Source organism: Tursiops truncatus, chromosome 16 (assembly GCF_011762595.2).
Source record: "Tursiops truncatus isolate mTurTru1 chromosome 16, mTurTru1.mat.Y, whole genome shotgun sequence".
NCBI classification, from domain to species: domain Eukaryota; kingdom Metazoa; phylum Chordata; class Mammalia; order Artiodactyla; family Delphinidae; genus Tursiops; species Tursiops truncatus.
This window is the reverse complement of record NC_047049.1, coordinates 72545518-72565672: the sequence shown is the minus strand read 5'-3', so window position 1 is coordinate 72565672 and position 20155 is coordinate 72545518. Positions and strand designations below refer to the sequence as shown.

Here is a 20155-nt window from a genome sequence, read left to right as displayed (position 1 = left end):
ATGAGTAATTCTACATTTATTAGCTAATGGTATGGTACAACCACTTATCAAAATAAAAATGAGGTCCATATACATACAAAGTCAACTCTTTATCATAAGTATCACTAGAAACTATAGAGCCCCACATGAACTCTTGAGGGTAGTAAGGCTCTTTAAACAACATTTTAAGTGCCTAGCTATTACAAACCCATTTGATACTCATTTCAATTGCCATGACGCTAATGAATATACTCTGTATTCAAACTGATATCTCAAGTTCTACTACAGCAGTTCCAATATAATTCAGCCTTAGTTAAGAACGAGTATTAAAATTGCAGGGCTTCCCTGGTGGCACAGTGGTTGGGAGTCCATGTGCCAATGCAGGGGACACGGGTTTGATCCCCGGTCTGGGGGAATCCCACATGCTGCAGAGCAGCTAGGCCCATGCACCACAACTGCTGGGCCTGTGCTCTGGAGCCCACGAGCCACAACTACTGAAGCCCATGTGCCTGGAGCCCGTGCTCCGCAATGGGAGAGGCCACTGCAATGAGAAGCCTGCGTGCCGCAGCGAGGAATGACCCCCATTCGCCGCAACCAGAGAAAAGCCCACGTGCAGCAAGAAAGACCCAACACGACCAAAAATTTAAAAAAAGAAAAAATTTCCATTTTACCAGGAAGGAGGGAAAAAACTAGTTAGAGCAAACATCAGCTCCTTGAAACAGCAAATTAAAGATTTATATTAAATCATGTTTTCTCACTTAGACATGTACAGAATACAATAATACAGGAAAACTTGCTATATCAACCACTCCTTTTCCTTGCCTCAGCTGTGCTACTGATTAATTAGCCTGCAAAATAGAAATTGGGATGCGAAAAATGACTCAGAAGGGGAGGCTGAAATTCACTTTACAATATTTAGTCTATGAAAAGGATTTTTAAAATACCACCACGCCAATATATTTTAGCTGAAGGAACAGGTAGTTATATATGCCATTTTACGGCAATTGGTCAGACAAGTTCTAATGTTCCCTTTAATCCTCTCCCACATGGAGGACTGACACCTGAAAATCCAACATGAGAGACCTCATGCCATAAATTCAAGATGGTATTTTTCAATGTATGGGTCACAGAATGACGCCTGGATGTTTGTTAAAAGCAAATATTCCTGGGAATTCCCTGGAGGTCCAGTGGTTAGGACTCTGCGCTCTCACTGCCAAGGGCCTGGGTTCAATCCCTGGTTGGAGAAATAAGATCCCACAAGCCACGCAGTATCGCCAAAAAAAAAAAAAAAGCAAACATTTCTGTGCCTCAACCAAGTTCTACCAAGTCAAAATCACGGGAATCAGCATTGTGACGAGCAACCTGAAAATTCTGACATATACACTTGTTTAAAAACAACTGCCTGGGACTTGCTTGGTAATCCAGTGGTTAAGACTCCACACTCCCAATGCAGAGTGCCTGGGTTCCATCTTGGTCAGGGAACTAGATCCCGCATGCCACAACAAAGATCTTGTGTGCTGCAACTAAGACCCAGTGCAGCCAAATAAATAAATTAAAAAAAACAACTGCCTGAAGTTTGGATGAGGTAATATTTAAAGCTATATATTTTTCATTTCATTCCAGTCAGCAAACATTTATTAAGTACGGATCTTATGTGAGTGAAAATTTGATACATGGAGGGTGTCCCAAAAGGCAAGAAGCATATGATAAACTTATTTTCAAGGTACAGTTTATTAAGTACAATGATAATCTGCAAATGTCTGGAAACACAAAAAAGTGTGCTTATTGTGCAGATTAACAGTTCACTCTTTTCTTTTTTTAATTTATTTTATTTATTTATTTTTGGCTGTGTGGGGTCTTGGTTGCTGCGCGCCGTCTTTCTCTAGTTGCGGCAAGCGGGAGCTACTCTTCGTTGCGGTGAATGGGCTTCTCATTGCAGTGGCTTCTCTTGTTGTGGAGCACGGGCTCTAGGTGCACGGGCTTCAGTAGTTGTGGCACACGGGCTCAGTAGTTGTGGTTCGCGGGCTTAGTAGTCGTGGCTTGTGGGCTCTAGAGTGCAGGCTCAGTAGTTGTGGCGCGTGGGCTTTGTTGCTCTGTGGCATGTGGGATCTTCCTGGACCAGGGCTCGAACCAGTGTCCCCTGCATTGGCAGGAGGATTCTTAACGATTGTGCCACCAGGGAAGCCCTAACAGTTCACTCTTTATTTTTTTACAGCTTTATTGGAGTATAATTGCTTTACAGTGATGTGTTAGTTTCTGCTTTATAACAAAGTGAATCAGTTATACATATACATATGTTCCCATATCTCTTCCCTCTTGCGTCTCCCTCCCTCCCACTCTCCCTATCCCACCCCTTTAGGTGGTCACAAAGCTCTGAGCTGATCTCCCTGTGCTATGCAGCTGCTCCCCACTAGCTATCTATTTTACGTTTAGTAGTGTATATATGTCCATGCCACTCTCTCACTTTGTCACAGCTTACCCTTCTGCCTCCCCATATCCTCGAGTCCATTCTCTAGTAGGTCTGTGTCTTTATTCCTGTCTTACCCCTAGATTCTTCATGACATTTTTTTTCTTAAATTCCATATATATGTGTTAGCATATGGTATTTGTCTTTCTCTTTCTGACTTACTTCACTCTGTATGACAGACTCTAGGTCCATCCACCTCATTACAAATAGCTCAATTTCGTTCCTTTTTATGGCTGAGTAATATTCCATGGTATATATGTGCCACATCTTCTTTATCCATTCATCTGTTGATGGACACTTAGGTTGCTTCCATTTCCTGGCTATTGTAAATAGAGCTGCAATAAACATTTTGGTATATGACTCATTTTGAATTATGGTTTTCTCAGGGTATATGCCCAGTAGTGGGATTGCTGGGTCATACGGTAGTTCTATTTGTAGTTTTTTAAGGAACCCTAACAGTTCACTCTTGATTTCAGTCTAGTAGTTCATCCTCTGAAAAGGTGTCTGGAGGTTGAAGTGTGTTTAGCTTATTAGAAAATGTAACAGAAGTATTGGTTAAAATCAAATTTACCCTATGTTTTCTCATGGTTTGGACATCCTGTGTTTTCAAGAGGAGGCTAATAAGTGTGTGAGGTTTCTTGGTGGCTGGGGGAAGGTACAGAAGGTACCAATGAGGGAAGGGAAAAAATGAACTACAAGACCAGAGGCACTAAAGGCAAACGGTTTCTCTTACCTCCAACCAAATTCTCCTGGTGCCTGAACTGTGAGTTAAACTTATCAATATTTGGAAGCTGCATTGTATTTTTTTAACCACCAGAGCAAAATTCAAACAGTAAAAGATGACTTTGAAGTTTAATAGGAGAATGGAAGAAAATAAAGCTGATGGTGCCAAGTTATTTTTCTGGTCAGCAATTTTACCTCACCCCATCCCCTCCAGGAGTGGAGACTGATTGACTGAAATCTTTAGAGTGAGCTTGGACAGGAAGTACTCACTCATGAAACTGAGTGCAGGCAAGCTGCTGGGATTCATTAACTGTGCCTAGATTTTCTATAAACCTTGGTTGATTTTTCCTGGCAGTGAAAACAGGATCCAATTTAAAAAAAAAAAAAAGATTGTGATAAGTGAAGGCGGACAGAAAAATGGTTGCAGGGACCTTAACGGATTTCCATTGTACATAGCCATGGTTCTCAGAGTGGTCTCTAGACCAGCTATTTCATCACTACCTGGGGACTCATTGTACTAGTCTGCTCTGGCTACTATTACAAAAGACCACTGGTTGGGTGGATAAAATAACATGTTTGTTTCCTTAACAGAGCTGGAGGCTGGAAGTCCAAGATCCAGGTGCTGGCCTGTTTGGTTTCTGGTGAGAGCTCTCTTCCTGGCTCTTCCTCTTTTTATAAGCCACCCATCCAATCAGATTAGGAACCCAGCCTTATGACCTCATTTAACCTTCATTATCTCCTAAAAGCCCTATTTCAAATAGGGTCACACTGGGGAGGAGAACATATGAATTGTGGGGCCAGAATTCAGTCCATAGCATGTGTAACACATGAAAACTCTGGAGCCCTGCCTCAGACCTACTGAATCTGAAATTCAGGAAATGGAGCCCTGCAATTTGTGTCTTATTAATCTCTCCAAGTTATTCGCATGCACACTAAAGCCTGAGAAGCATGGGCCTTCTGGGAAAATTCCAGCATCTCATTTCGTTTCCTCCAGAGTTTCTCTCATTTTTACTTTTCAACCTTATTTCTTACTGCTCTTTGACATGAACTCTGCTTCTGCTAAACTCCTTCTCACTGTGGCCTGAAGGATCATTCGTATTCTGCCTTTCAGACTCTTGTTTCCTCTTTCCATGACCTTGAATTGTCTTTCGACCTCTTTAACGAAGCACCTCTTTAACATCCCGGCCACGGTCATGTCTTCTTTCTCCAGATAGCATAAGCACCACTTGTCTGAACCAATCATTTTCCTATTTTACAGATTTTACTTTCTTAGAGTTCATAGGTTACACTTGTTTGTAATTTTAGCACAAGGCTTTGCACATAAAAAGTACTTAAGGGCTTCCCTGGTGGCACAGTGGTTGAGAGTCCGCCTGCCGATGTGGGGGACACGGGTTCATGCCCCAGTCCGGGAAGATCCCACATGCCGCAGAGCGGCTGGGCCCGTGAGCCATGGCCGCTGAGCCTGCGCGTCCAGAGCCCGTGCACTGCAACAGGAGAGACCACAACAGTGAGAGGCCCGCGTACCGCAAAAAAAAAAAAAAAAAAAAGTACTTAAATCTTCAAAATATTATAGACTGTCCCGCTTATAACTCTTCTCTGTAAGCGACTCCCTACAACACTGGCTCCAATACAACACTGATTTGGGGCATCAAACAGCCCATTGGTCTCTGACATAATGCTACTTCCAAAGTTGCTTACTATTAAAAAGTAATCAATATATTATTTGCTATTTATTAAGTCCTTAAGTGCATCAAGCCCTATAATAAGCACTTAGTACAGTACCTCATTCAATTCTCACAATCACCCTGAAATAGGCATTATGATCCTTATCTGACTGAAAAAGACACTGGAAACTGAGGCAGAGAGTTCAAGCAACTCCCCCAAAGTCACATACCCAAGGAACAGCAAGGCTGAAAAATGTGAACCTATGTTTCTCTGACTCAGAGCATATGCATTATTTCCACTGTGTTATACTAGAGACAGAGAGATTTAGTTTTCTGTCATCGTGTTGAATTTACTGCCAAGAAACCCAGAGGTATAAGTCTTGTATTAAAGATAATTCCAGGATACCCTTTGTAAACTCTCTATTTTCTACATTCGTAGCATACACACACAAACACACATCCTGAAGCACTGCTAAATGTAGGCCATCATGAAAAAAAAATTGGGGGAGGACTTCTTGACCAACAGATACTGTTAAATGACTACAGACAACAAAGAGCTCTCAATTCCATAGCTATTTTGTATATGCTATTTACCAGCAGACAGACTTTGGAATTCTTTCATCTTTACATTGAAGACAACTGAAGAACTCAAAGGGAACTACTTGAAAGCTCACAAGGAGCTCTGATAAACTTTTGCCCAAAGCTACTACTGATAATTAAACACTAGAAGCACACACACACACACATATATGCATAGAAAATTGAAAAAAATCTATAAAAACAATGGAAATTTTTTTTCCAATGGTAAGTTCTTAGCTTCCTTCCCCAGAAAACAGACCAAGGGGTTGTATTTCACTTTCACAGCTACCAGCACTTTGAAGACTGGCCTATTAAGAGAATAAGCCACACCTGCTGGATTGTTTCCATCATTCCAACCACCAGCTGAGATAGCAATGAACAGTAACCCTACCGTGCTCAGCCTACCTGGGGGGTTCCACAACCTGGACATCTTGCAGAAACAGGTGACATCCTGCCCACATGGAGGTGCTGAAAATAAGCTGAGTATCTTTCTGGGTTGTAGCACACCACCACCGTCTGTGTCTGCAAATCGTGAGACACGATGGTCCATACTTTGTCCTCTGTGGGGAGAAAAATGCCGCGACGATGGGTCATTAGTATGCAACTGCATCTTCAAATGTCAGAAAATAAGTGAGCTACACTTTCACTGGTGTTTTCCCTGAACTGCTGTAGAATAGTTAAGGACAGTAACTCTTCAAGTAACCCCTACCGTTTTCTCACACCGAAGTTCTGCTTATATAGACAAAGTAGAAAACTCATATTGTTTATTAAAAACAAACACAAGATCTGGCGGATGCTCTAACATCCACAGCATTGAATGTGAGGCCCATTGTGTTGCAATGTCTTCTGACTCTGGAACCCCTCACCCCTCCCGTAGAACAGGACCTGCTCCTTCCTAAATGAACTATGTGCTCTCCAGCCTCTGGATCTTTGTACATGCTCTTTGCTCTAACTGGAATATGCATCCTCACCTTGTCAACAACTGTTCTTTTCACCCTGACCTTTCAGATAAAATTAGACACTGCATGCTCTGTTATTGAAATGTTCTACACATGTGGGATGATGCAGATAATTATCTTGGTGTTTTGGACCCTGAAAATTTCAATGTGTGAAAAGAAGCAGATATAAGACTGATGAGGTCAAATTAAAATCCTACATAGTTCTGCATTTGAATTAGAAGTATCACTATAAACGCTTGATGACGTTATCTTTTAAAAATACAGATATAGGGCTTCCGTGGTGGTGCAGTGGTTGAGAGTCCGTCTGCCGATGCAGGGGACACAGGTTCGTGCCCCAATCCGGAAAGATCCCACATGCCGCAGAGCGGCTGGGCCCGTGAGCCATGGCCGCTGAGCCTGCGCGTCCGGAGCCTGTGCTCTGCAATGGGAGAGGCCACAATAGTGACAGGCCCGCATACCGCAAAAATAAAATAAAATAAATTTTAAAAATAAAAATAGATATAGGTCCTAGCTCTGTCCACTGAAAAAGTCCCCAAACAAGGACCAACCTCTGGCACCAGATTGTTATCACTCCATACCATTTCCCTTTAAGAGAAAACTAGGTTCCTGAAGAAATGGTTGATTCCAGGGCTGGAAAGGGATAAGAGGAGCCTGAAACATATTGTCACATCAGAAACAAATAAACTACTGGAGACAGAAGGCTGTTCCAAAACCCCCAGGGCCAAAGAAGGATGATTTTAATTAACATCAATCAGAATTTCCTGTAATGAATTAAAATACATCAAGGAGGGCTTCCCTGGTGGCGCAGCGGTTAAGAGTCCGCCTGCCAATGCAGGGGACCCGGGTTCGTGCCCCGGTCCGGGAAGACCCACATGCCACAGAGCGGCTGGGCCCATGAGCCATGGCCACTGAGCCTGTGTGTCCGGAGCCTGTGCTCCGCAACGGGAGAGGCCACAACAGTGAGAGGCCCGCATACTGAAAGAAAAAAAAAATACATCAAGGATATTTAATTCTATGAGTTCACTGAAAATAAATGTTTAACTTCGGAAGATGCTAGGCAACTAACACATTATTTTGAATACCAGTAAATGAAGGCAAAAATTCAGCATTTAGTCTACATTACCTATATGAACTGCAATATAACTAAATACTCCCTTTATGGAAATATTTCAGCTCATAAATGAAGGTAAATGATAAGTTAGAGTGTCATCATTTTGTAACTGTTACCGAGTCCAAGCTCCCCTGCTCGCCACATGACAGGCCAATAAATCAAAGAAGAGGTGTTGAGGTAGGGAATACTTTATTTGGAAAGCCAGCAGGCCTTGTAGATGACAGACTAAAGTTTCAAAATAACCATCTTCTCCGGATTTGGATGTCAGTTTCTTTTATAGCACAGAGAGGGGGAGGAGATGAGGAAGTAAAGTAAAAAGGCCATAAGATTTGTAAATATCACCTGGAATGGCCAGCCTGGGGGAGGTGATATGTTAATTTCTTGATGTGTTAATTTCTCCTTCCTTGCAGCCATCCGCAGGTGGAACAGGGTCCGGATGTTTCCCTGAACAAAGGTACTTTGGTTTAACATTCAGGCAGAGGGGCAGGGTTCCCCGAGGCAGGCCATTATGTGTACACAGTATCCTTTTACTGAACAAAAGCAGCGCAAAGCAAAGGTTAAAGTAAAAGAAACAGATCCAATATGTAGTCAGATTTGGCTCTTTCCTGTTACAATTCCCCACTGTCAATGTCCATTTCACAGTCTTGTGGAAAAAGGGGTGACGACCCAGAAAAAGAGCTCCCAGAGAATTTGGCTTTGAAGGCCAGTGAGGCTTAATTTCAGGAGTCCCAGAGGGTTGGGGGAAATAAACTTCCCTCTCAATGGGCACACACAAAAATCTCACAGGCTCTGGGATGGAGGGAAGAAGCAGTAATATGATAGGAACATGGGTCAGACCTACTTGCTGATCTTGGAGAGTCTCCCAGAGAGGCAGGAGGCAACTACAGCTCACCCTGGGGACACAGACACTGACTGCAGCAATTTTAGGGAGCTTGTTCTACCACATGGACACTGGTGCTGACAAATGCCACTTTGGAATCCTCCTTCTAGCTTATAGCCCCAATACCCAGCCCTGCCCAGACCAAACAGCATATAGGTGCCAGTGCTGGGACGCCTCAGGACAAGCAACTAACACGGCATGGACACAGCCTCACACACTGGCAGGAAGACTGCCTTATGACCCTGGGAGTCCACAACCATCCCTGGACATGATCCTGTCCAACAGAGGGCCCAGGACCCGGCCCCATGCTCCAGTGCACAGGCACTAAATCCAACTTGAGACCCTCGGGGCCCTCTAGCCAGAGAACCTGGGACCCAGCTCCAACCAACAGTGGGCAGGCACCATCCCCAGAATCCACGGGCTTGAGCCACACACTCTAGGGAACCTGCTCTAGCCTCAGAACCAGCTTCCCTAGTGGGTGGACACCAGCCATAAGAAAACCACAGCCCTGCAGTCTGTGGATCTGGCCCACCCACCAGGAGGCCAGATCATGCCCTGGGACTGGCTGGGCCCCAGCGCCAGCCACCAGCAAGCCTGCTCTAGCCTCAGGCCCAGCTTCACCCACCAGTGGGCAGACACCAGCCACAAGAAAACTATAGCCCCACGGCCTACAGACGCAGCCCGCCCACTAGCAGGCCAGATCCTTCCCTGGAGACCAGCTGGGCCCTGGCCCCAACCATTAGCAGTCCAACAGAAGGATCGAGACACCCTGGGCCCTGCAGCCAACTGTGTGAGAAAGCAGCCTCACCCACCAATGATAAAACACAAGTTCTGGGACCCCTGGGACCTGCAACCAGACTCCAGGACCTGGCTTCACCCACAGTGGTTGGGCAACAGCCCTGAGATTTCCTGGACGCTGACTCCACCCACCAGTAAGGCAGCACTAGTCCCCCCACCCCGGGTTTCTGCAGTAAGCCACCGCCTGACACAGTTAACAACCCATAGCTAGCCAGAAGCCTCTGCACAAGGCAGGACCCAGCAACCAACAAGTCCAGGGGCAAAGCAAGCCTACCAGACCACCCATATGATGAGCCTACCATGACAGGAAGACCCACGCAGCCCTCACAGGGGAATCCTCTAGAGCATAAAGCTCTGGTGATGACAGGGGAGTGCGCTACTGGGACACACAGGATGTCTCCTGCAAAAGGCCACTTCTCCAATGTTAGGAAACAAACATAACCAATCTATAAGATACATAAAAATATAAACAGCAAATGAGGCAAAATGAGGCGACAGAGGAGGCTGCTCCAAACAAAGGAACAAAATAAAACCCCAAAAGGAGAACTAAGTAAAGTGGAAATAGGTAATCTACCCAAGAAAGAGTTCAGGGTAGTGATGATAAAGATGACCAAAGAACTCGGGGGAGGAATGGATGCACAGATGAGCCAGAAATTTTTAACAAAAATTTAGAAAATATAAAGAACAATCAGAGGTGAACAATAAGATAACTGAAATGAAAAACACCCTAGAAGGAATCAACTGTAGACTAAATGATACAAAGGAATGTATCAGTGAGCTGAAAGACAGAGTAGTTGAAACCACTCATACTGAAAAGAAAAAAGGAAGGAAAAGAAATGAGAACAGTTTAAGAGACCTCTGTAAGAACATCAAGCACACTAATATTTGCATTATAGGGGATGCAGAAGAAGAAGAGAGAGAAAAGGAGGCTGAGAACATAACTGAAGACATAATACATGAAAACTTCCCTAACCTGGGATAGGAAACAGACATCCAAGTTCAGGAAGTGCAGAATGTCCCATACAGGATTACCTACAGAGGAAGACATTAAGACACATTGTATATTATTTTTTTTAATATTTATTTATTTGGCTGCATCAGGTCTTAGTTGCAGCCCACAGGGTCTTCATTGCAGTGTGTGGGCTTCTCTCTAGTTGTGGCACACAGGCTCCAGAGTGCACAGGCTCAGTAGTTGTGGTGCACAGGCTTAGTTGCCCTGTGGCATGTGGGATCTTAGTTCCCCGACCAGGGATCAAACCCACGTCCCTTGCATTGGAAGATGGATTGATTCTTAACCACTGGACCACCAGGGAAGTCCCCACATTGTATATAAAAATAGCAAAAATTAAAGAGAGAATGTTAAAAGTAGCAAGGGAAAAGTAACACAGTACTTACAAGGGAACTCCCATTAAGGCTCTCAGCTGACTTTTCAGCATAAACTCTGCAGGTCAGAAGGGAGAGGCATGGGCTTCCCTGGTGGCACAGTGGTTAAGAATCCGCCTGCCAGTGCAGGGGTCACAGGTTCAAGCCCTGGTCCAGGAAGATCCCACATGCTGAGAAGCAACTAAGCCCATGCACCACAACTACTGAGCCTGTGCTCTAGAGCCCGCGAGCCACAACTACTGAAGCCCATGTGCCACAACTACTGAAGATGTGCCTAGAGCCTGTGCTCTGCAACAAGAGAAGCCATGGCAATGAGAAGCCCATGCACTGCAACGAAGAGTAGCCCCCACTTGCCACAACTAGAGAAAAGTCCGCGCGCAGCAACAAAGACCCAACGGAGCCAAAAATAAATAAATAAATTTATAAAAGTTAAAAAAAAACAACCAATCATACACAGCCAACTAGGCTTTCCAAAATCGTGACTGGCTAAGATACAATCAAATATTATCCTTGCTTTGATTTGGTGTCTTCTGTAGAAAAACCTCTCCCCTATTTCCTGCAGATAAAGTGCTCCTAACCACCTTTTAAAAAAATATTTATTTATTTATTTATTTATTTATAAATATTTGCTTCTGTCTTAAACTGTTTCTCTGTGTGCTCTCCCACATGTTGTGCTGTGTCTCTGATAATAAACTTAATACCTGTTTTTGCAGTTTTTGCCTCCTTGAGAAATTCATTTATCAAACAGGGCAAGAGCCAGGGCAACTTTGCCTCTAGCCTCTAGCCCCTAGCCGTTAGGATTCCTGGTTTTTGCACCCAGGCTACTCAGGTTCAATTACTGGGCAGGGAACTAAGATCCTGCTTCAAGTCACCACTCACTGCTCTCTTCCCAAGATCAGAATCAGGGACTGGCCACCCAGAATCACCCTGAGTAATATAAACACATAAGGCACCCATCAGTCCCATCTCTAGGGCAGCCCATCAGATTCCTGTTTCATACTTCAGGCTTAACATTGCGGGCACAGCTCTGCTGGTCCAGAATTTCCACCCAGAATATAGCCCTTCTTCCAAAATCAGACTTGCAGAGCCTAAAAGTGAACATCAGTTCAGATTCCATTTAAAATGAGCACTTAAACAACAACAAAAAAATGTCCTGCCATGGCTCTGCCCCCATTCCTTGGTCACCCTTTTCAGAGCAGCTCAAAGACCAGAGTTTCTGGAAACTCTGTCACCTTTGTGAATGGACCTGGCATTCACAATTTTTGATGCTCAGACTCAGATAAAGGAGAGCAAAGGACTTGAAGTTTGGTGGATGGGTTTTATTTCTATCATCAGTGATAATGAAAGAGAAGAGACAAAGATAATCTCTACTCCCAGGAAGGTAAGCCCAACATCTAAATCCTCTTGGGAAAGATGAACATAGAATACCCAGTTCCCAGCAGATGACGATAATTAACTCTCATAACGTGAGGATCTTAGCACAGTGTCTTGAACGTAGTGCATCCTCACATACCTGTGAGCATACAGTAGGTCCTCATGAAACATTCCTTTCCTGAATGAATAAATGTTGTTTCTCCATAAGAGTCTTGCTCAGACCCCACTGCTTTCTCTCGTCCCCACTCAATTTGAAAGTGGTGAGCAGAGAATGTCATCTTTTCAGAAGTTGTTAGTGGTCTTCCCTGGGAATAAGCAGTATTTGTGTTCAGATAGGGTGGTTGTATGTAAGGCACTCAGGCGCTGTTTTTGATTTCTCTAGATCAACGCTGCTGGAAATGAGGTCTGGGGGAAGCAGTCGTTGCTCAAAGTGCAGATTAATGACCTTCATCCCAGACTTGGAGAGTCATAACATCAGAGCATGGGGCCCCAGTATCTGTTTTTAATGGGATCCATAAGTGATTTGTATAGCCATGAAATTCTGATGAGCAACATTCACCAAAGTAATTTTCAGCCTTGACTCCCCATTGGGATCATTTGTGTGTTTTTCAGAACTACCATCCCCTGTGTCCCACCTCGATAGATTCTGTCAGTTAGTCTTTGGCAGGGCCCAGGATCAATGATATCTTAATGAAGTGGCCCAGGTTATTCTATCGTGAGGCCAGAGTAAACACTGTGAGGCTCCCAGGTTCATTTCTGAGGACCTAGTACAGGGCCTGGTTCATGGGGAAGCATGCTCTATGTAGACTCGAATGGGGGACAGTCAGTCTATCTCACGTTCCCAGTGTTGAAGTGGAATGTGTAGGTGTCTCTAGGAGACAAGTGCCCCCAAAGATAAGGGAGGAGAAACTCACATAAACTCCATGAAAGAACTCTGTATGTGCACAGATTTTCCCAGGCCCCCATAAAGAATGGAAGAAGAGTCAGAACATACAGACCCTCACTGGCCATTGGGAAGACTTTGGCTCTCACTCTGATTGCCAGGGAAGATCACTGGAGCAAAAGGAAAATCCTTAGAGAATTTAGGAGCATGATATGAGTGGAGCAGGAGATGTGTCTCTGTGAGAGCAAGAGACAACCCTAGGCTTCTCAACATAATTTCCATCAAAGCAGAGCTTCCCAAACGATATTTTAAAGCCTAGCTTCCTCCTTCACCTTTGGACATCACACTTGTGCTATCTGCTTTATTCATTCCCACCTATCTGGGTGTATGACTGTTGTCTCCTTTTCTTCACATCCCAGGGTTCCTTCCTTTGCTCAAAAAAGGTGACAGGTTCAGCTTAGAGACAGAAAAGACCTGTTTATTTAAAAAAAGGAAGATGACTCATCCTGGGGATTCTATAATTTCCAATCCAGTACTATGTTCAGTAGAGAAGAGAGGATACTGTAAGTTATAGAAAATTACTTTACCAAATAGTGCTTCCTGACAGACCCTTTAAAACACTTAGAAAGTATTTCTAATCTGCAGATCCATAACTCTACTTCCAAGTACTACTCAATCAAAAATAAGGAATGGGGGCTTCCCTGGTGGCACAGTGGTTGAGAGTCCGCCTGCTGATGCAGGGGACACGGGTTCGTGCCCCGGTCCGGGAAGCTCCCACATGCTGTGCAGCGGCTGGGCCCGTGAGCCATAGCCGCTGAGCCTGCATGTCCAGAGCCTGTGCTCCACAACGGGAGAGGCCACAACAGTGAGAGGCCCGTGTACCAGAAAAAAAAAAAAAAAAAAGGAATGGAGGAAATTCCCTACTTAAGACTCCGTGCTTTCATTGCCAAGGGCACAGGTTTGATCCCTGGTGGGGCAACTAAGATTCCACAAGCCGTGCTGTGTGGCCAAAAAAAAAAATAAGGATGGATATCTGATTTTAAGATGTGAACAACAATATCTTATTTCATTTTATAAATATCTAGAATTGTCACTGATCTAGAGTGAAAGATGCAGATCAACTCAAGAAATGAGTAGGACAAGATGAAATATCATGAAGATTTTCTTTGCATCAACAAATCCCTATTTCCATGAAATTATTTCATTTCTCATTTGTGCTGATTATATTATAGCATTTTAAGATACTTGAACATTTACTATAGGACTCTTGTTTTCTTTTCCTGGAGATACAAAAAGTAATAAACAAGAGAATAACTGAAATGACAATGGAATTTAAAAGACCATTTACAGAACTCTTACTAACAAAACCTGAACAAAGGTGAGAGCCTTCATTTTCCAAAGCAATCTACAAGTAAAGGGAAATGAAGAAGACAGTAGTATTCACATGAATTGTGATGGTTTATGCACATCTCTTAGTAAATCCCTCCAAGCCCCTATTAACAATAATTGGAAAATTATTAGCTTTTCAGTCGAGGAATCTGGCAGATAGCCCCTGAATCAAGTGAACAAAATTACCATCAGCTGTAATGGGACAAATTGATATCATCTGACCCACGCACACAGGCCTCATCATTGCTGGAACAGTTTTGCAAGAAAGCAAAGAAAAAAGCAAACCAAAAAACATTAATCTAATCATGAGAACAGTGTTAAGCACATTTAAAACCACATATAACTCTCATGTCCTGTACTCTTGTGTATTTTAAATAGGAAGTCTTTCCTTGAGGCAATTGAGAGCTCTATTTTTCAGAACTCTGGGTTATTCTAGGCCCTACAGCAATCAGCTTAATTGGTACATTTTCATTATCCTTGTCTACGTAGACTGATCCTGCATCCAGACAGGACCTAAATATTACATATTCTCTGTCTTCACTGATATCCCAGGACCCAACCTCATATTCAGTGAGAATCCTGTATATCAACACATCCTCAAGTTGATATGACAAAAAGGGAACATTTTCAACATTTGCACATCAGTAATTCATGGTAGAAATTCTTTATGCTGTAAAGGGAACCTGGATGGAAATGGAGAGAAGGCAATGGGATATAAGAGAGGAATAGCCTAGAGATCTAACCTTGGCTATCATTAGGGAAAAAAAGAAAAGTATTGAAAACAAATTTTTTAGGCAGGACTACCAGAGGTACAGAAGTAAATGTTTGCAAGTTCTAAACACATGGGGTTTCAGCAAGAAAAGGTGACACGGCTGCTGATCTGGATCACAAATTTTACCAGAGAACCTGCCATTTCTTCCTCTTCCTCTTCCATTTCCAGGTTTCTTTGGCAGGCGATATTGTGTAGAGAAATCACACCTGTACACCCTTGAAGACATCGGCACAGCACTTTCACCTGCTACCTGCACACTCAGAGGCAGAAGGCCCTTCATATGCAGAAAGGCCACGCTCCCCTATCCTTTGTCACATGACAGATTCAGAAGAAAATGAGCTCCTACACGGAGACCAAAACGTGATATTCTCCTTCCCTGTTTCCATAGGCCCTTCTGTCTCACACTCAGCTACTACTGGTGCTACAGGAATGGGGAATGTGGGGTGCACTGACCTGACCCACTCACACAGACTCTATTATTACCTTTCCTTGAACCAAAGGCTGGACTCAACTCTCACACCACAAAAATACCTGCGAGACCTGTTGCATAACCCTGGTTTCTCCCTGGAATTGCCTGGAGAACGTAATTAAAGCAAATTTATTTGTCATCTATATAAGTTATGTTGCTCACCTGAAACTATGTTGTACACTTGAATCAAATATAATATTGAAGTTAACTACATTTCATATTTATTAAAATGTGGGACTTCCCTGGTGGTCCAGTGGTTAAGAATCAGCCTTCAATATGTGAGGCGCAGGTTTGGCCCCTGGTCAGGGAATGAAGATCCCACATGCTGTGCAGCACAGCCAAAAAAAAAAAAAAAAAAAAAAAAGTGCTCTCAGGCAGAATCTGCGAAGAAGGTCATAGGTGATAGCAGTTATTAAAACGACCCATGTAGGGCTTCCCTGGTGGCGCAGTGGTTGAGAGTCCGCCTGCTGATGCAGGTGACACAGGTTCGTGCCCCGGTCCAGGAAGATCCCACATGGTGCAGAAAGGCTGGGCCCGTGAGCCATGGCCGCTGAGCCTGCGCTTCCGGAGCCTGTGCTCCGCAACGGGAAAGGCCACAACAGTGAGAGGCCTGCGTAACACACACACACACAAAAAAACTAGCCATATCATCTTTATTATAAGCACTTATGTAAATCTTGCCTCTCAAACTTTAATATGCATACAAAGCATTCCAACACCCATGGAAGAAATTGCGATTCTGCAGGTTTGGAACGGCATGAACTGGCATCTTTAACAACTTTCTTCCTTGTGCCGATGCTGCTCCCCCAGACCCGTTATTAGTAACACTAGAGAAAGTAGGCACACCACAACTCAGCCCCTTACATCAACCACTTTATCTCAAAACAACTATTAAAGACCATTAAAGGCCACCATCACAATCTTGAAGGATCACGTTTGGCTGGCACGTCAAAGTTTACAGAAGGCTAATAAAGGCTGTAACATCTGAGTATGTCTCTATTTGGAAAACAACATATATATAGTCATTAGTGCAACAATCACTGAACATGTGTTACTGAACACAACACATCTGTTATGTGTTTACAAGTAGGTTACAATGCACTGTTTTGGAAACCTCATGGATATTATTGGAGTTAATCTTCATAATACCCTGGGATTTTGGCATTAGGAGTCCCAAAACAACCATGAGGATGTAGATACTGGGACTCAACTTTCTGTTTCCCTACTCTTGATTTTTTTGTAAACGTTTGCACAAAATAGAAGCTGATTATAGATGGCTGGAGGAATACAGAAAGTAAGGGTGTCTTAGAACTTCAGAGAGAGACTTCCCTGGTGGTCCAGTAGCTAAGACTCTGTGCTCCCAATGTAGGGGGCCCGGGTTTGATCCATGGTCAGGGAACTAGATCCCACATGCCGCAACCAAGAGTTTGCAGGCCGCAACTAAAGATCCTACGTGCCATAACTAAAACCCGGCTCAGCCAAATAAATAAATATTAAACAAATAATATATTTTTAAAAACTTAAAAAAAAAGAACTTCAGAGAGTTTTCATTGTTTTGTATTTACTTTTACTCTTTTTTCTAACAGCATAGATAAAGGTTTTTGTTTGTTTGTTGGCGACGCTGCCTGGTTTGCAGGATCTTATTTCCCCGATGGGGGACTGAACCCGTGCCCTTGGCAGTGAAAGCACGGAGTCCTAAGTGCTGGACCACCAGGGAGCTCCCAATAAAGTTTTAAGTTTATAAGTAAAAGCCAATCAGTTTTCCCAACTGGATTTTTTTTTTTTTTCAGTACGCGGGCCTCTCACTGCTGTGGCCTCTCCCGTTGCGGAGCACAGGCTCCGGACGTGCAGGCTCAGCGGCCATGGCTCACGGGCCTAGCCGCTCCGCGGCATGTGGGATCTTCCCGGCCCCGGGCACGAACCCATGTCCCCTGCATCGGCAGGCGGACTCTCAACCACTGAGCCACCAGGGAATCCCTGGATGTATTTTTTATGTGCCCATGAGCTCTATACAGGGTAATTTTTACTCCTCTCAGTTCTCACTAAAATTTGATGTTATCAATTTTTATTTTATTTATCTATTTAATTTAGGCATCTAGAAATTAGAGGTGCCGTCCTATTATTGTTTCCCTGGTGTCTAGCAGAAATAGATAAAGAAAATGTGATATATAAGAATGAATATTGTTCAGCCTTAAAAAAAATGACCTCTTACATTTGGGAAAACATGAATGAACCTGAAAGACATTATGCTAAGTGGAAAAAGCAACCACAAAAAGAAAACACTTTTATTTCAATTACATCTGGTATCTACTAAAGTCCAACTCACAAAACACAGCAGAATCTTGATTGTTGGGAACTTGCGTGGGAAGACAGGAGATGTTGGTGACACAATTACAAAAATTACGTTATGCAGGATGAATAAGCTCTGGGGATCTAAATACAGCCTGCTGAAACAGTTAATTATACGGGATATTGTACTTGAGATTTGCTAAGGTCCACCCGGCAGGGGTGTGGGGACAAAAGAGGCTCAGATGAAAAGGGAAGAAGGAAGTTAGGGGAGAACTCTGCAAAGGAAGAAAGCAAACAGCGATGAGCACAGTCCACCCACCAAAATACCAGGGCTTTTACAGGCTCCACTTTCAGGACCAACAGCCTTGTTTTCTAGATGCCAACACCCACGCAGGCCTGCAGCTTGACAGCTGCAATCCCATGAGTCAAGCCAGGTATTTCTGGGTCCAGAGTCCTGCCTCTGGAGAAACAAAGGGCAGTCAGTCCGCAGACAGCCTGTTAGGCTGTCCCACCACTAGGCCACCCGACCAGGCTAGAAGTGCCCCCCATCAAACGCTGAAGGCAGACCTCTGTGCCCCTCTGTGAGACGAGGCAGTTTGGGTGGGAGAGTCAGAGCTGCCCGATAACCAGCACCTCCTCTCTGGTTACATCCGTGGAGTTCCGCCAACACCCACTGGTGCTCTGGCGTTCTCTAGTGGCCATCCGTTCTAACGCCAACTCTCAGCCCTTCCTCGTCTCCCTCCCCAGCCCTGGGGTCCGCACTGGCCTTGGGCACCTGCCAGACTGATTTCTTTCCTAGTCACCCTCTAAGCCCAATGAAGTGTCCTGCAGAGTTGGGTACGTCTCTCTCAGTCTTGGCTGGTGGGCTACAGATCTTTATCAGATACGTGATTGCCAAACTTCTTGTACCATTTTGGAGGGTGGATTATCTTTTCCCTTTCTCCTTTATGCACAACAGTTTTTCGTTGTAAGAAGTCCAATTCATCTCTTTTGGCTTTTCTTGCTTGTGCTTTTGGTATCAGATCTAGGAAATCATTGAATCCAAGGTCATGAAGGTTTACTCTCATGTTTTCCTCTATCAATACAAGTTATATAATTTTGGTTCTTATATGTAGGTCTTTGATCCATTTTGAGTTAATTTTGTATGTGGGATGAGGTAAGAATCCAACTTCATTCTTTTGCATGTGGGCATCCAGTGGTCTTAGCACCTGTGCTAATTGTTTGGGAGAAAATATTTGCAAATGATGCAACCGACAAGGGCTTAATTTCCATAATATACAAACAGCTCATACAACTCAATAACAACCACAAAAAAACAATCCAATCAAAAAATGAGCGGAGGCTATCTGGACAGTTGAAATATGGCTGGTCCAAACTGAAACGCGCTATGAGTGAAAAATACACATCACATTTGGAAGACTTTGTAAGAAAAACAGAATGTAAAATGTATTATTGATGATTAATAAAATGATCACATGTCAGTGATAATATGTAGGGTGAGTTAGGTTAAATAAGATGTACTATTTAAATGAATTGCACCTGTTTCTTTTTACTTTTTAAATGCAGCCACTAGAAAAGTGTACGTGGGGGCAGCATGCTACTCCTTCAGGGCGGTGCTGGCCAGACCCTCTCGGCCCCTGGGTGCTCTGAAGCCAGAGTGGGAGGCTCCCGGTCAGGGATTGCTGCCCCCAGCTCTGGGAGCTGAGTGGGACCCCACCAGGGAGGGCACAGCTGGCCCTATGGCAAGAGCCTTACATGGTGCCTTCCTTCCACCCTCCCCAACCGCCTGCAAGTGTCATTATCCTAGTTTACGAAAATGAAGGGGCAGAGGCTCCGAAAGGCTCAGCAAGGGTGTGGGGAAGAAGGTAGAGACCCAGCCTGTCCACTACAGACCCTCCCACCTCAGCACACCAGTGCCTGACCTGCTTCTAGGCTGAGGTGTCTACCTCTCCCTCCCCCATAGAATTTACCCATTTCAGGTGTAAATTCAATGATTTTTAGTTAATTTGTACTGTTGAGCAACTATCACCACAATTCAGTTTTAGGGCATTTCTATCACCCCATGGGCAGTCCTTCCCCATTCCTACCCCAACCCCAGGCAACCATTAATTCCTTTGTCCCAGCACCATTTGCTGAAATGACTATCCTTTCACTCCATTGAATTGCATTGACATTTTTGTTGAAAGTCAATGAACCATAAATGTAAGGGTTTATTTCTAGACTTGTTGCCGAAATATTGGCTTCCCTGTGCACCAATGCCAGACAGAAATACAGAAATACGGAGACAGAGATTTTGGAGGAAGAGAGAGATGGCTTTATTTTTCTGCCAGGCAGAAGGGAAGAGAGCAGTCTAGCGCCTCAAGAACTGTGCCCACACCCCCTTTGGGAATGGGAGAAGATTTTATACGTGGGGCTAGCAGTCCAGGGTATATGATA

At 44.0% G+C, this 20155-nt stretch overlaps 1 protein-coding gene across 6 annotated transcripts in view; it reads right to left on the bottom strand.

Annotated features, from left to right (window-relative positions):
- RASGEF1A (RasGEF domain family member 1A) overlaps window positions 1–20155 on the bottom strand; it is a 276356-nt gene that overhangs the window by 207918 nt on the left and 48283 nt on the right. For 5 of the 6 annotated variants that reach the window (XM_073793593.1, XM_073793591.1, XM_033842220.2 and 2 more), the window contains one exon: window positions 5818–5972. The exons of the other annotated variant lie outside the window; for it this stretch is intronic. The gene's annotated coding sequence lies outside the window, so the exon portion shown is untranslated. The remainder of the gene's footprint in view (window positions 1–5817; window positions 5973–20155) is intronic. 6 annotated transcript variants of the gene reach the window in all.